The sequence below is a fragment of the Crinia signifera genome, chromosome 1, assembly GCF_055691185.1.
Source record: "Crinia signifera chromosome 1, ASM5569118v1, whole genome shotgun sequence".
NCBI classification, from domain to species: Eukaryota; Metazoa; Chordata; class Amphibia; order Anura; family Myobatrachidae; genus Crinia; species Crinia signifera.
In genome coordinates this window covers 364,293,852-364,305,093 of record NC_139217.1, presented here as the reverse complement: position 1 = coordinate 364,305,093, position 11,242 = coordinate 364,293,852, and the positions used below count along the sequence as shown (strand labels likewise).

The following is an 11,242-nucleotide window of genomic DNA, read 5'->3' as shown; positions in this document are numbered from 1 at the left end:
TGTCGACCATAGCCATGTCAGTGTTTTCCATGTGCAATTTAATTCTGGAGCTGCCGCGAATCACGAGGGGGTGCCGTGAATTGCGGGAGGGGGGGTCGCGGGGGTGGGTGCCGCGAATCGTGGGAGGGCGGGGTTCACAGGGGTTCCGGTGGGGGGTTGCCGCGAATTGCGGGAGGTGGGGGGTCACGGGGGGTGCCGCGAATCGTGGGAGGGGGGGTTGCGGGGGGGTGTGACGCGAATCGCGGGAGGGGGGGTTACGGGGCGAATCGCCACAAGAAAAAATCAACACAGAAAGGTCAACACATGTAAATGTTGACATAAGTGTGCCACTTCATTGGTGTCCATGTCGACACATGACAATGAATATGAAAAAATTAAAAAAATTAAAAATAAATCTTCAAAAACTCATGTCAACCTTTTTCATTGTCGACCATAGCCGGGCTGCTGCGAATTGCGGGGGGGGGGGTGCCGCGAATCGCGGGAGGGGGGTCGCAGGGGGGGTGCCGCCAATCGTGCAAGGGGGGGTCGCGGGGGGGTTCTTTTTGCCGCGAATCGCGGGAGGGAGGTCGCGGGGGGGGGGTGTTTTTTCTGCGATTCACGGGAGGGGGGGTCGCGGGGTGGTGGTTATGCCGCGAATTGCGGGAAGGGTCGCGGGGGGGTTCTTTTTGCAGCGAATCGCGGGACGGGGGGTCGCGGGGGTGTTTTTGCTGCGAATCGTGGTAGGGGGGGTCGCGGGGGAGCGGGTGTTTTTGCCGCGAATCGCGGGAGGGGGGGGGCGCGCGGGGGGGAGGTTTTGCCGCAAATCGCGGGAGGGGGGTGCTCACCTGGTGGCTGTGGAGTAGCAGTGCTGGGCAACATGGGAAGGCAGTGGGTGTCTGGCACTGTCTGTGGGCTCACTGGGCTGGTTCTCTGTCACATACCTCCCAACATGACTCTCTCCAGGAGGGACACAATGCTCTGTTTCTAGACTTCCCCTTAATGTATGATTGCCATCACCTGTTTTAAACAGGTTAATTTATCAGAAAGGTGTTCAGCACAGATGAAGGCAATCACACATTAAGAGGAAAGTCCAGGAACAGAGCGTTATAGACACAGACACCCACTTTGAGTGACAGATGTAGCCAAATATATAGGAGAAGTGCTTAAGTGTTGGATGACCTTTATGAAAAAACATATAATAAGGAGAAAAGGACTAGTTATATACATAAGTATTATGTATAAATATTAGAAAGAGGTGCTGAAAAGAGCCTAGGGTGTAGGTGATCCAGTGATTAAACATACTCTGTTTCTTATATTACAATAAGTGTCTATATATGACCTTTTTATTAGTGGAATATCAAAATATATGTTTATGAGAGTTAATGTGCTGAGTGACAGGCAAAGAGGTGAGATTTATAGAGGATAAGCAAGAGGGTGAGTGTGCCCAAAGGGTAAATGTGTGTGAACTGAGCCTTGGTATTTTTGGGTTGTCCTTATCACGAGGTTTCTTACTTCCTTCATTACAGAACCTGTTCTTCTCAGGTAGTCCCCTGTCCTGATACTGGACAGGCCCAAACACTGCTTGGCTGCCAAGATCGGACGAGATTGGGCATTGCCAGTGTGGTGTGACTGTAATGTTTTTTTTTGTCCTGGAAACCTCTCGGACTTGAGTACCTATTTGCTCAGAGAGTAACCAACAAGTGTATAAAAGAAGGGGGATATAGAGGGATGAATAAAAGAGAGAAGAAAAAAAGGGGGGGGGGGTGCACGTGTGTGGAAGAAGTACAGGGGGATAAGGTTCCTCTCACAGGAGGGTTACAGGACCTTTACAGGAACGGAGCAATTTCGTATCCCTCATTTAGACCATTAGGATGTAGTGTATGGAGCCGGAATATCCAGTACATTTCCCTTTGGGATAGTTTTTTAGCCAGATCGCCTCCTCTTTCCCCCAACTGGACATGTTCAATAACTTTGAATGTCATATCTTCTGGGTTAGATTTGTGGGTTGTTAGAAAATGTCTAGGGACTGCATGATTGTCCATTTTGTTTTTGATACTCCTTACGTGTTCTTGAATCCTAATTTTCAATGGGCGCTTGGTCTTGCCTGCCTACATATTTCTTTCCACACGTACATTCCAGTAGATAGATGACAGAAGTAGAATTGCAGTTCATGAAGTCCTTGATCTGGAACTCGTTGTTGTCCCCGGTGTCTGTAAAATGTTTTCTATTTGGGTGGAGGTATTTACAAATGACACATTTCCCGCATTTGTAGGATGCTTTGCATTTGGGTAATTTTGTAGAGGGTTTAGATGTTTTCAGCATACTAGGTGCTAATAGGTCCTTTAGGTTTTTCGACTTCCTGTAAACGATATCAGGTTTTGGGGGTAAGATCTCTTTAAGGATTGGGTCCATCAGTAGGATCCCCCAGTGATTTTGTATGGATTTTTTGATTGTGTTTTCATGTCTGTTGTAGGTAGTGATGAATGCTACCGATTCTTTCTTGTCCTCTTCCTTGGTTTTATACGTTAATAGTGACGTGCGGCTCGTGTTTCTTGTTTTTTTATGCTGCTTTTTCGATGAGGCCCGCTGGGTATTCTTTTTCCATAAATCTCTGGCCATATAGGGTGAGTTGTTCTTCTAGATCTTCCTGTTTGCTGCAATTGCATTTAATACTGTGGAATTGAGAATATGGGATATTTTCTTTCCATCTTTTTAGATGAATACTTTTGTGGTGTAGGTAGCTGTTTTTGTCCACGCTTTTTACGAAATTCTTTGTTATCACTTTGTTGTTCTCGTGCGTCAGGATCAGGTCAAGGAATTCTATGGATTCTTGCTGTATGTTGGAGGTGAACTTTAGGTTCAAATCGTTTCTGTCCAGGTCTTTAAAAAATTCTTGGAATTGTGAGTTTGTTCCGTCCCAGATAATTAAAATATCGTCTATATATCGTTTATATAGTATTATGGCACTCTTAAAAACTTGGTTATTGTAGATATAAAAGTTTTCCCAGTGTCCCATAAAAAGGTTTGCGAAACTAAGCGCAAATATAGTCCCCATTGCTGTTCCGCATTGTTGTAAGTAAAATTGATCTTGGAATTTAAAATATGTGTTGGGCAGGATAAAAAGCATTACATCGCAGATAAAATTTCTATGTTCCGGTGAAAGTGAGGCATCTTCTTCTAAGTATCCTTTGCAGGCTTCTACTCCTTTGTGATGTTCAATACAAGTGTATAATGGGTACTTGTTTCCTAGCACGGCCACAAATCTTATGGATCGTGTACCTTTAGTTAAGGTACACGATCCATAAGATGGACCCGATTTCCTTTGAAATCAGGTCCATTTGGCCGGCTAGGACAAAATATCGGGGGCATCGCGTCGGTCGGGACCGTTAACAATGGTCCCGACGCGACCGACGCGATGCCCGCGATTTCCCCATAGGCTTCAATGTTAAAAAATATTTTAACATTGAAATCGTGTCGGGAAAGGTAAAATATCGGGGGCATCGCGTTGGTCGGGACCATTAACATAGGTCCCGATGCGATGCCCCCGATTTTTACATAGGCTTCAATGTTAAAAGATTTTTTAACATTGAAATCCTGAAAAAATGTGAAAAATGTGAAATGGGCCAATATGACCCATTTCACATTTTAGATGTCCCCGTCGTCACCCCACGATAGACGCCAACCCGAAGCGTGGCGAGCGCAGCGAGCCCGCGAGGGGCGGCGGTGCGCGTCCTCCGACCTTTTCATTCCCCTACTATCCACGTCGGTGTGGAGTTGAGAATAGAATAGTGTGGCGAGCGCAGCGAGCCACCGAGCCCGAAGCGTGGCGAGCGTAGCGAGCCCCGCGAGGGGACGCGGATACCTTCACAGTTATACGCGTCCCCTCGCGGGCTTCACAGGTGTCCGTGGCGACGCGGACACCTGTGAAGTCCGCGAAGGGACGCGTTTACCTGTGAAGGTATCCGCGTCCCCTCGCGGGGCTCGCTGCGTTTGCCACGCTTCGGGCGCGGTGGCTCGCTGCGCTCGCCACACTATTCTATTCTCAACTCCACGCCGACGTGGATAGTAGGGGAATGAAAAGGTCGGAGGACGCGCACCGCCGCCCCTCGCGGGCTCGCTGCGCTCGCCACGCTTCGGGTTGGCGTCTATCGTGGGGTGGGGTGTACGCCGTGACATTTGGGGGGGTTGGGAATATTTTACATTGAATCCAATGTAAAAACGGGTCCCAGGGACCCGATTTACATTTAATAAAAAAAAAAAAATCGGGTCCAAAATCGGTCGGTCGCGACGATCGCATCGCATGCGACCAAATCGCATGCGATGCGATCGACCCGATTTTTCCGACACGACCACCCCGATGTAAATCGGTGTGGCCGTGCTAGGAAACAAGTACCGTATAATGACTGAACATCTATGGTTACCCATTTATAGGTCTCTTTCCATTCGAAGTCTTCCATAGTGTTCAGCACCGCTGTCGTATCTTTTAGATACGAGGGTAGGCATTTTACATATTTATTCAGGAAAATATCCACATACTGAGACAGGTTGGAGGTTAATGAGTCGATACCTGCCACAATAGGTCTTCCGGGTGGGTTGGTCATGCACTTGTGGACTTTTGGTAAAAAGTAAAAAATTGGGGTAATAGGGTCTGATCTTAATAAATATTGATATTCGTCTTTTGTTAAAATATTGGTTCTGAGACCTTGTAGCAGAAGAGTGCGTAGTTCTTCGATGTATGTATCTTTTGGATCATTTGTGAGTCTACTGTATGATTTTTCATCTGCCAGGAGCCTCTCTGCCTCTCTTACATAGGCTTCCCGGTCCATAAGGACCATACCCCCCCCTTTGTCAGCAGGTTTTAATACTAGCTCTTTGCCTTTCTGTAATTTCTTCAATGCCTCCCTTTCAGAGTTCGTCAGGTTCTTGGTTTTTATTGGTGCTTGCTCTGTGTCACATAGATCCTTTTTTACCAGGTCATAAAAGATGTTGATGTTGGACCCCTTCGACTCTATTGGGTAGTATTTAGATGTGGGTTTTAGACCTGATTTAGATCTATTCTCAAAGTTCGATGTTATAGCGTCATCTTTTCTCAGGAAGTGCCTCTTCAATGTAAGTTTTCGAACGAACTTATTTCAGTCGATGTATGTCTCAAACCTGTTCATATTGCTTGTGGGTGCAAAAGAGAGTCCCTTCCCCAGGAGGGAGACTTCTGGGGCTGTAAGTACGTGTTTTGATAGATTAAAGATACCTTTGTTGGTTGCCATATTTGCAATGTCTTGCTTCGTTATGCCGCTCTTTTTTGGGGATCTCTGCCTCCCGCTGCCCCGTTTTATTTTATATTCCCATGTCCTATACGAAATCGCTATGAAGGAAAACATGAACAAAACACAGTGAACCTCAATTCACGTACTGAAAATCCATTAAGATGGCCGCTTTTCAATACAAAAGTCCCCAAAGGTCCCCGGCAAAATGGCCGCCGAACGGAGACAAAAAATCGTACTAGAGCCAAGACAGCCTGAATCGCAAATCTGAGTTTGATGGACAGCCGCCACAGCCATTCCCCGCAAAGCTCAACCGACCGGAAGTGTGGCAACGCAGTACATCCGCCGAAGAAGGGCGGAAGCCGCCCAGTATATTGAACTGTATGCACACAGGAAACGGGGCGGAAGTGACGTCCACCCACCGGAAGTGGGGACGCGCATCCCCCAATTACGATCTATTGTCTTTTTCTCTTATTATAATGATGTTTTTTCTGCGCTTTTCATTATTGTGAATTAGCTGCTAATAAGCCTACAAAGTCACTTTAGAAGCAGATGAAAATTCTGCATGAAGCCATAAATATAGAAACGGAGGACACATCCCACAGGATGTGACCTCATAACTATGTGCATTAGGCATACATAGTATAAATAGAGCACCAGACACATCTCTCCCTCACCCCTTGAAGAAGTCTCCTAGACGAAACGCGTTGGGTAGTGCCTGCTGACTCCTCCACTAAGATAAGTCCTTCACTTTTAGACTTTTTAGACTATTTATTCCCTCCCCATAATTTTAGCGACATCACTTGTAGGCCTTTTTAGTAATAATCTCGCATTTTTTACTTCTGTGTTTTTTCTATGTAAACCGTATTTTTGTCTGTTCTCCATTTTTAGTGCTATTATGCACATTTTCTATATATGTAAAATAAACTTTTTTATTATAAAGAGTATTCCGTGTAGTATACAGGTATTTACTGTCGCTCATACCTCTATTCAACCAATTGCAATTGTTTTTGTGTCACCCCTAGCACCAGGCTAGCTGACACCCCTTTTTTCTAAAAAGGGTTACCAGTGTATACTAATTGCTTATTAAGAGTCTTCGAACAGTCTGAGGACACAAGTGGCGCCATACATCTTTTTCTTCCCCATATATATATATATATATATATATATATATATATCCGATGTATGACGGTGGCACTCTCAGGACTTGCAATAACGTTTCGGTCTTTATTGACCTTCTTCAGATTGAACCTATAGATATATATACGCACACACATGTGTGTGTAGCACTGTGTGTATATTATATTTTATATATATATATATATACACAGTGTATATATATATATATATATATATATATATATGGAAATAAGAGTTCAGAGTGCGCTACCAGAAATTACACAGTTTTTTTAAAACACAATATGATTTAATATAAAAGCCTTATAGGCAATACATAAAAGTGCAGAAATACAACAGCTTTTTTATTTCAGCAAGTTTCTGTTATTCACTTGGTGAAGCAGGCCCAACGCGTTTCGTCATGGAAATGACTTCATCAGGGGCTTATATGTAACATTTTTGATAACCAAATGGCACTGTAAATTCAATACAGATAAAAAATTGTAAATAAAAAATTTCATTTGTACATTTAGAATAAAGAGACATTTTTTGGTGATGAAGGATATAGAACGGAGAGGAGGATGAGGGAGAGAAAGCGAAAAAAGGAATGATATATATACAATATACAAAACGTGATTGATTTATATATGATTTCATTACTAATTACATGGTTTAAAGTTCGTGAAAAGTTGTGATTCAATTCTGTGATAAACTAATACATACATTTAATAATGTTAAGTTTACCAGGGGATCGTGCTGATCCTAATTCATATGGTTATATCTAATACCAATGTGATTCAGTGATGAACATATACATACAATTGATGAATATTTACAGAGGGATCTTCCTGATCCTGATGTATGTGATTAAATACATATAACAACAATATTAAGAATTAATATTAAACAATTATAAATCTTGTGTTTAGATGAGTGAATACCCCACCCAGGTGAAAAATATAAAATAATTGTATATATATACCTTTGTACAACTTCAATTATCATATACACTGGTCGATTTGTGTGATATACACTGGTCGAGTTGTGTCAATAATACAGTATCGAAAAAGAAACAACATCTGGAGGAGAGATATAGTAATAGAATGAATGTTCTAAAATATGGAGTAACCAAAATATCTTCTTGTGGAGAACTGCTGGTTTTATCTACTTACAGAAGCTTGTTTGTACCCGTGATCTAGGGAAGGAGCAACGGCCAGTTCTTTTTAAGGGCCTGATATGCGGGGGTTAATAACCACAGAATAAAGCCTCAAAGTAATTCCTTTGTGACAAAATGGTCCCATCTAAAAATGAGTCAAAATGTGGACAATTGACTTAAATGTACATACATAAGATACTTATATGGCAGTGATTGAAAAACCAAAGATAAGGATAACCACTTACATGTGTTAGGGCAACCGGGTGTGCACTCTCTGGAATCCAAAAGCTGAATGGATACCAGTGTGTTCTGGTGGATATATATAGGGATTTCAGGAGTGACATCACTTCCTGTATGGATTTGATTACTCTTGGACTTTAATGCTTAAATAAGCTTCTCCAGCTTATATTTGGATGACCAAATGTTATTCAATTCTTTAGGTATGATGTCCTTAAACTATGGACATAGCATTAAGCTTTAATATTGCTTTCCTAAGCTTGTAAAACCTTAATTAGGTGGTGGTACTTGAAATTTTGCCCTTACTTAGCACTGCTGAAGTGGTCCTACCTTTAATAGCTTCCCCGTTTTTGGTGAAACAAAATCACTAGGCAGAAATGGCCGCAGTGATCCTTATTAGAAATGATTCACCTCACTCACCTCACTTATCCTATATAAACACCTTGTGTACTGCGCTCTCTGCTGGGGGTTAGATATAGAACATTGAATTAGATATGGAACATTGAATTTTATGCACCATATATGAGATTTTTTTTTTTTTTTTTTTTTAAATTAATTTTATATTTCTCTTATTATACATGGAGAATTAATGGATAGCTGGGTTTAATACATATATATATATATATATATATATATATATATACACATATATATAATATACATGTAAAAACATTTCAATTATCCACTTTCTACTGGCTTTTAATAAGACCTAATTAACATATTTTAGCTAATATTGGGCGGTTATTATATGAAAAGGAGGAGGAAAGTATGGTGCCAGCATGGATACATCACCAAAGTTACCTCATTCCTTCTTATGTTTGCCTAAATGGTGGCAAAAAAGTGTAAACAACGGTTTAGACCTACTAAATATATTTAAATAAGAATTATATTTGTCTCAATTAAATGGAATTTAAATATAAATATAAATCCTCCTCTATAATGAGGGGTGTGTTAAACCCATATACATAGAGAGGTCTGAAATTGGGATGGAACCCCACTCCAGTTTGTTCAATCACTATCATATTTACATCGAGGTCTTCAGGGTGCAACACTACATTCATGGAAACACAAAGAGAATTTTCAAGAATCCAGATGGTGTGACCAAAAAAGTGGGAGATAGATTTTTATATAGAAGGGTTTTGAAAAAAAGGGGGAGAAGATAAGATCAGCAGGTATGGTACTATTTATGGGTTTAACACACCCCTCATTATAGAGGAGGATTTATATTTATATTTAAATTCCATTTAATTGAGACAAATATAATTCTTATTTAAATATATTTAGTAGGTCTAAACCGTTGTTTACACTTTTTTGCCACCATTTAGGCAAACATAAGAAGGAATGAGGTAACTTTGGTGATGTATCCATGCTGGCACCATACTTTCCTCCTCCTTTTCATATAATAACCGCCCAATATTAGCTAAAATATGTTAATTAGGTCTTATTAAAAGCCAGTAGAAAGTGGATAATTGAAATGTTTTTACATGTATATTATATATATGTGTATATATATATATATATATATATATATATATGTATTAAACCCAGCTATCCATTAATTCTCCATGTATAATAAGAGAAATATAAAATTAATTTAAAAAAAAAAAAAAAAAAATCTCATATATGGTGCATAAAATTCAATGTTCCATATCTAATTCAATGTTCTATATCTAACCCCCAGCAGAGAGCGCAGTACACAAGGTGTTTATATAGGATAAGTGAGGTGAGTGAGGTGAATCATTTCTAATAAGGATCACTGCGGCCATTTCTGCCTAGTGATTTTGTTTCACCAAAAACGGGGAAGCTATTAAAGGTAGGACCACTTCAGCAGTGCTAAGTAAGGGCAAAATTTCAAGTACCACCACCTAATTAAGGTTTTACAAGCTTAGGAAAGCAATATTAAAGCTTAATGCTATGTCCATAGTTTAAGGACATCATACCTAAAGAATTGAATAACATTTGGTCATCCAAATATAAGCTGGAGAAGCTTATTTAAGCATTAAAGTCCAAGAGTAATCAAATCCATACAGGAAGTGATGTCACTCCTGAAATCCCTATATATATCCACCAGAACACACTGGTATCCATTCAGCTTTTGGATTCCAGAGAGTGCACACCCGGTTGCCCTAACACATGTAAGTGGTTATCCTTATCTTTGGTTTTTCAATCACTGCCATATAAGTATCTTATGTATGTACATTTAAGTCAATTGTCCACATTTTGACTCATTTTTAGATGGGACCATTTTGTCACAAAGGAATTACTTTGAGGCTTTATTCTGTGGTTATTAACCCCCGCATATCAGGCCCTTAAAAAGAACTGGCCGTTGCTCCTTCCCTAGATCACGGGTACAAACAAGCTTCTGTAAGTAGATAAAACCAGCAGTTCTCCACAAGAAGATATTTTGGTTACTCCATATTTTAGAACATTCATTCTATTACTATATCTCTCCTCCAGATGTTGTTTCTTTTTCGATACTGTATTATTGACACAACTCGACCAGTGTATATCACACAAATCGACCAGTGTATATGATAATTGAAGTTGTACAAAGGTATATATATACGATTATTTTATATTTTTCACCTGGGTGGGGTATTCACTCATCTAAACACAAGATTTATAATTGTTTAATATTAATTCTTAATATTGTTGTTATATGTATTTAATCACATACATCAGGATCAGGAAGATCCCTCTGTAAATATTCATCAATTGTATGTATATGTTCATCACTGAATCACATTGGTATTAGATATAACCATATGAATTAGGATCAGCACGATCCCCTGGTAAACTTAACATTATTAAATGTATGTATTAGTTTATCACAGAATTGAATCACAACTTTTCACGAACTTTAAACCATGTAATTAGTAATGAAATCATATATAAATCAATCACGTTTTGTATATTGTATATATATCATTCCTTTTTTCGCTTTCTCTCCCTCATCCTCCTCTCCGTTCTATATCCTTCATCACCAAAAAATGTCTCTTTATTCTAAATGTACAAATGAAATTTTTTATTTACAATTTTTTATCTGTATTGAATTTACAGTGCCATTTGGTTATCAAAAATGTTACATATAAGCCCCTGATGAAGTCATTTCCATGACGAAACGCGTTGGGCCTGCTTCACCAAGTGAATAACAGAAACTTGCTGAAATAAAAAAGCTGTTGTATTTCTGCACTTTTATGTATTGCCTATAAGGCTTTTATATTAAATCATATTGTGTTTTAAAAAAACTGTGTAATTTCTGGTAGCGCACTCTGAACTCTTATTTCCATTTTCATCTCTAAACCTACCTGGGTCCCGCCTAACAGGGGATCCTCAGAGTTGCTGCAACAAAACCGTAGTGCGCGGTATCGGGCACCTCTTTGTCTTTTATATATATATATATATATATATATATATATAGATAGATATGTTTGTGCGGCCCTTGAATATTTACTGGGAGTATTAAGCGGCCCCCCCACCCAAAATAATTGCC

At 40.2% G+C, this 11,242-nt stretch overlaps 2 long non-coding RNA genes and 1 pseudogene across 2 annotated transcripts; 1 reads left to right on the top strand and 2 right to left on the bottom strand.

The window, feature by feature from the left end:
* Nucleotides 1-1,496: 1,496 nt before the first annotated feature.
* Nucleotides 1,497-1,616, bottom strand: LOC146039381 (5S ribosomal RNA; annotated as a pseudogene).
* Nucleotides 1,617-6,636: 5,020 nt separating this feature from the next.
* On the bottom strand, nt 6,637-7,795 carry LOC146030660 (uncharacterized). The gene is made up of 4 exons (XR_014456156.1): nt 7,758-7,795; nt 7,529-7,657; nt 7,339-7,435; nt 6,637-6,832 (listed from the first exon to the last, which is right to left on the bottom strand). It is a non-coding gene; the product is annotated as an uncharacterized LOC146030660 (long non-coding RNA).
* A 2,051-nt stretch (nt 7,796-9,846) lies between these two features.
* Nucleotides 9,847-11,005, top strand: LOC146030649 (uncharacterized). The gene is made up of 4 exons (XR_014456145.1): nt 9,847-9,884; nt 9,985-10,113; nt 10,207-10,303; nt 10,810-11,005. It is a non-coding gene; the product is annotated as an uncharacterized LOC146030649 (long non-coding RNA).
* The last annotated feature ends 237 nt before the right edge of the window (nt 11,006-11,242 follow it).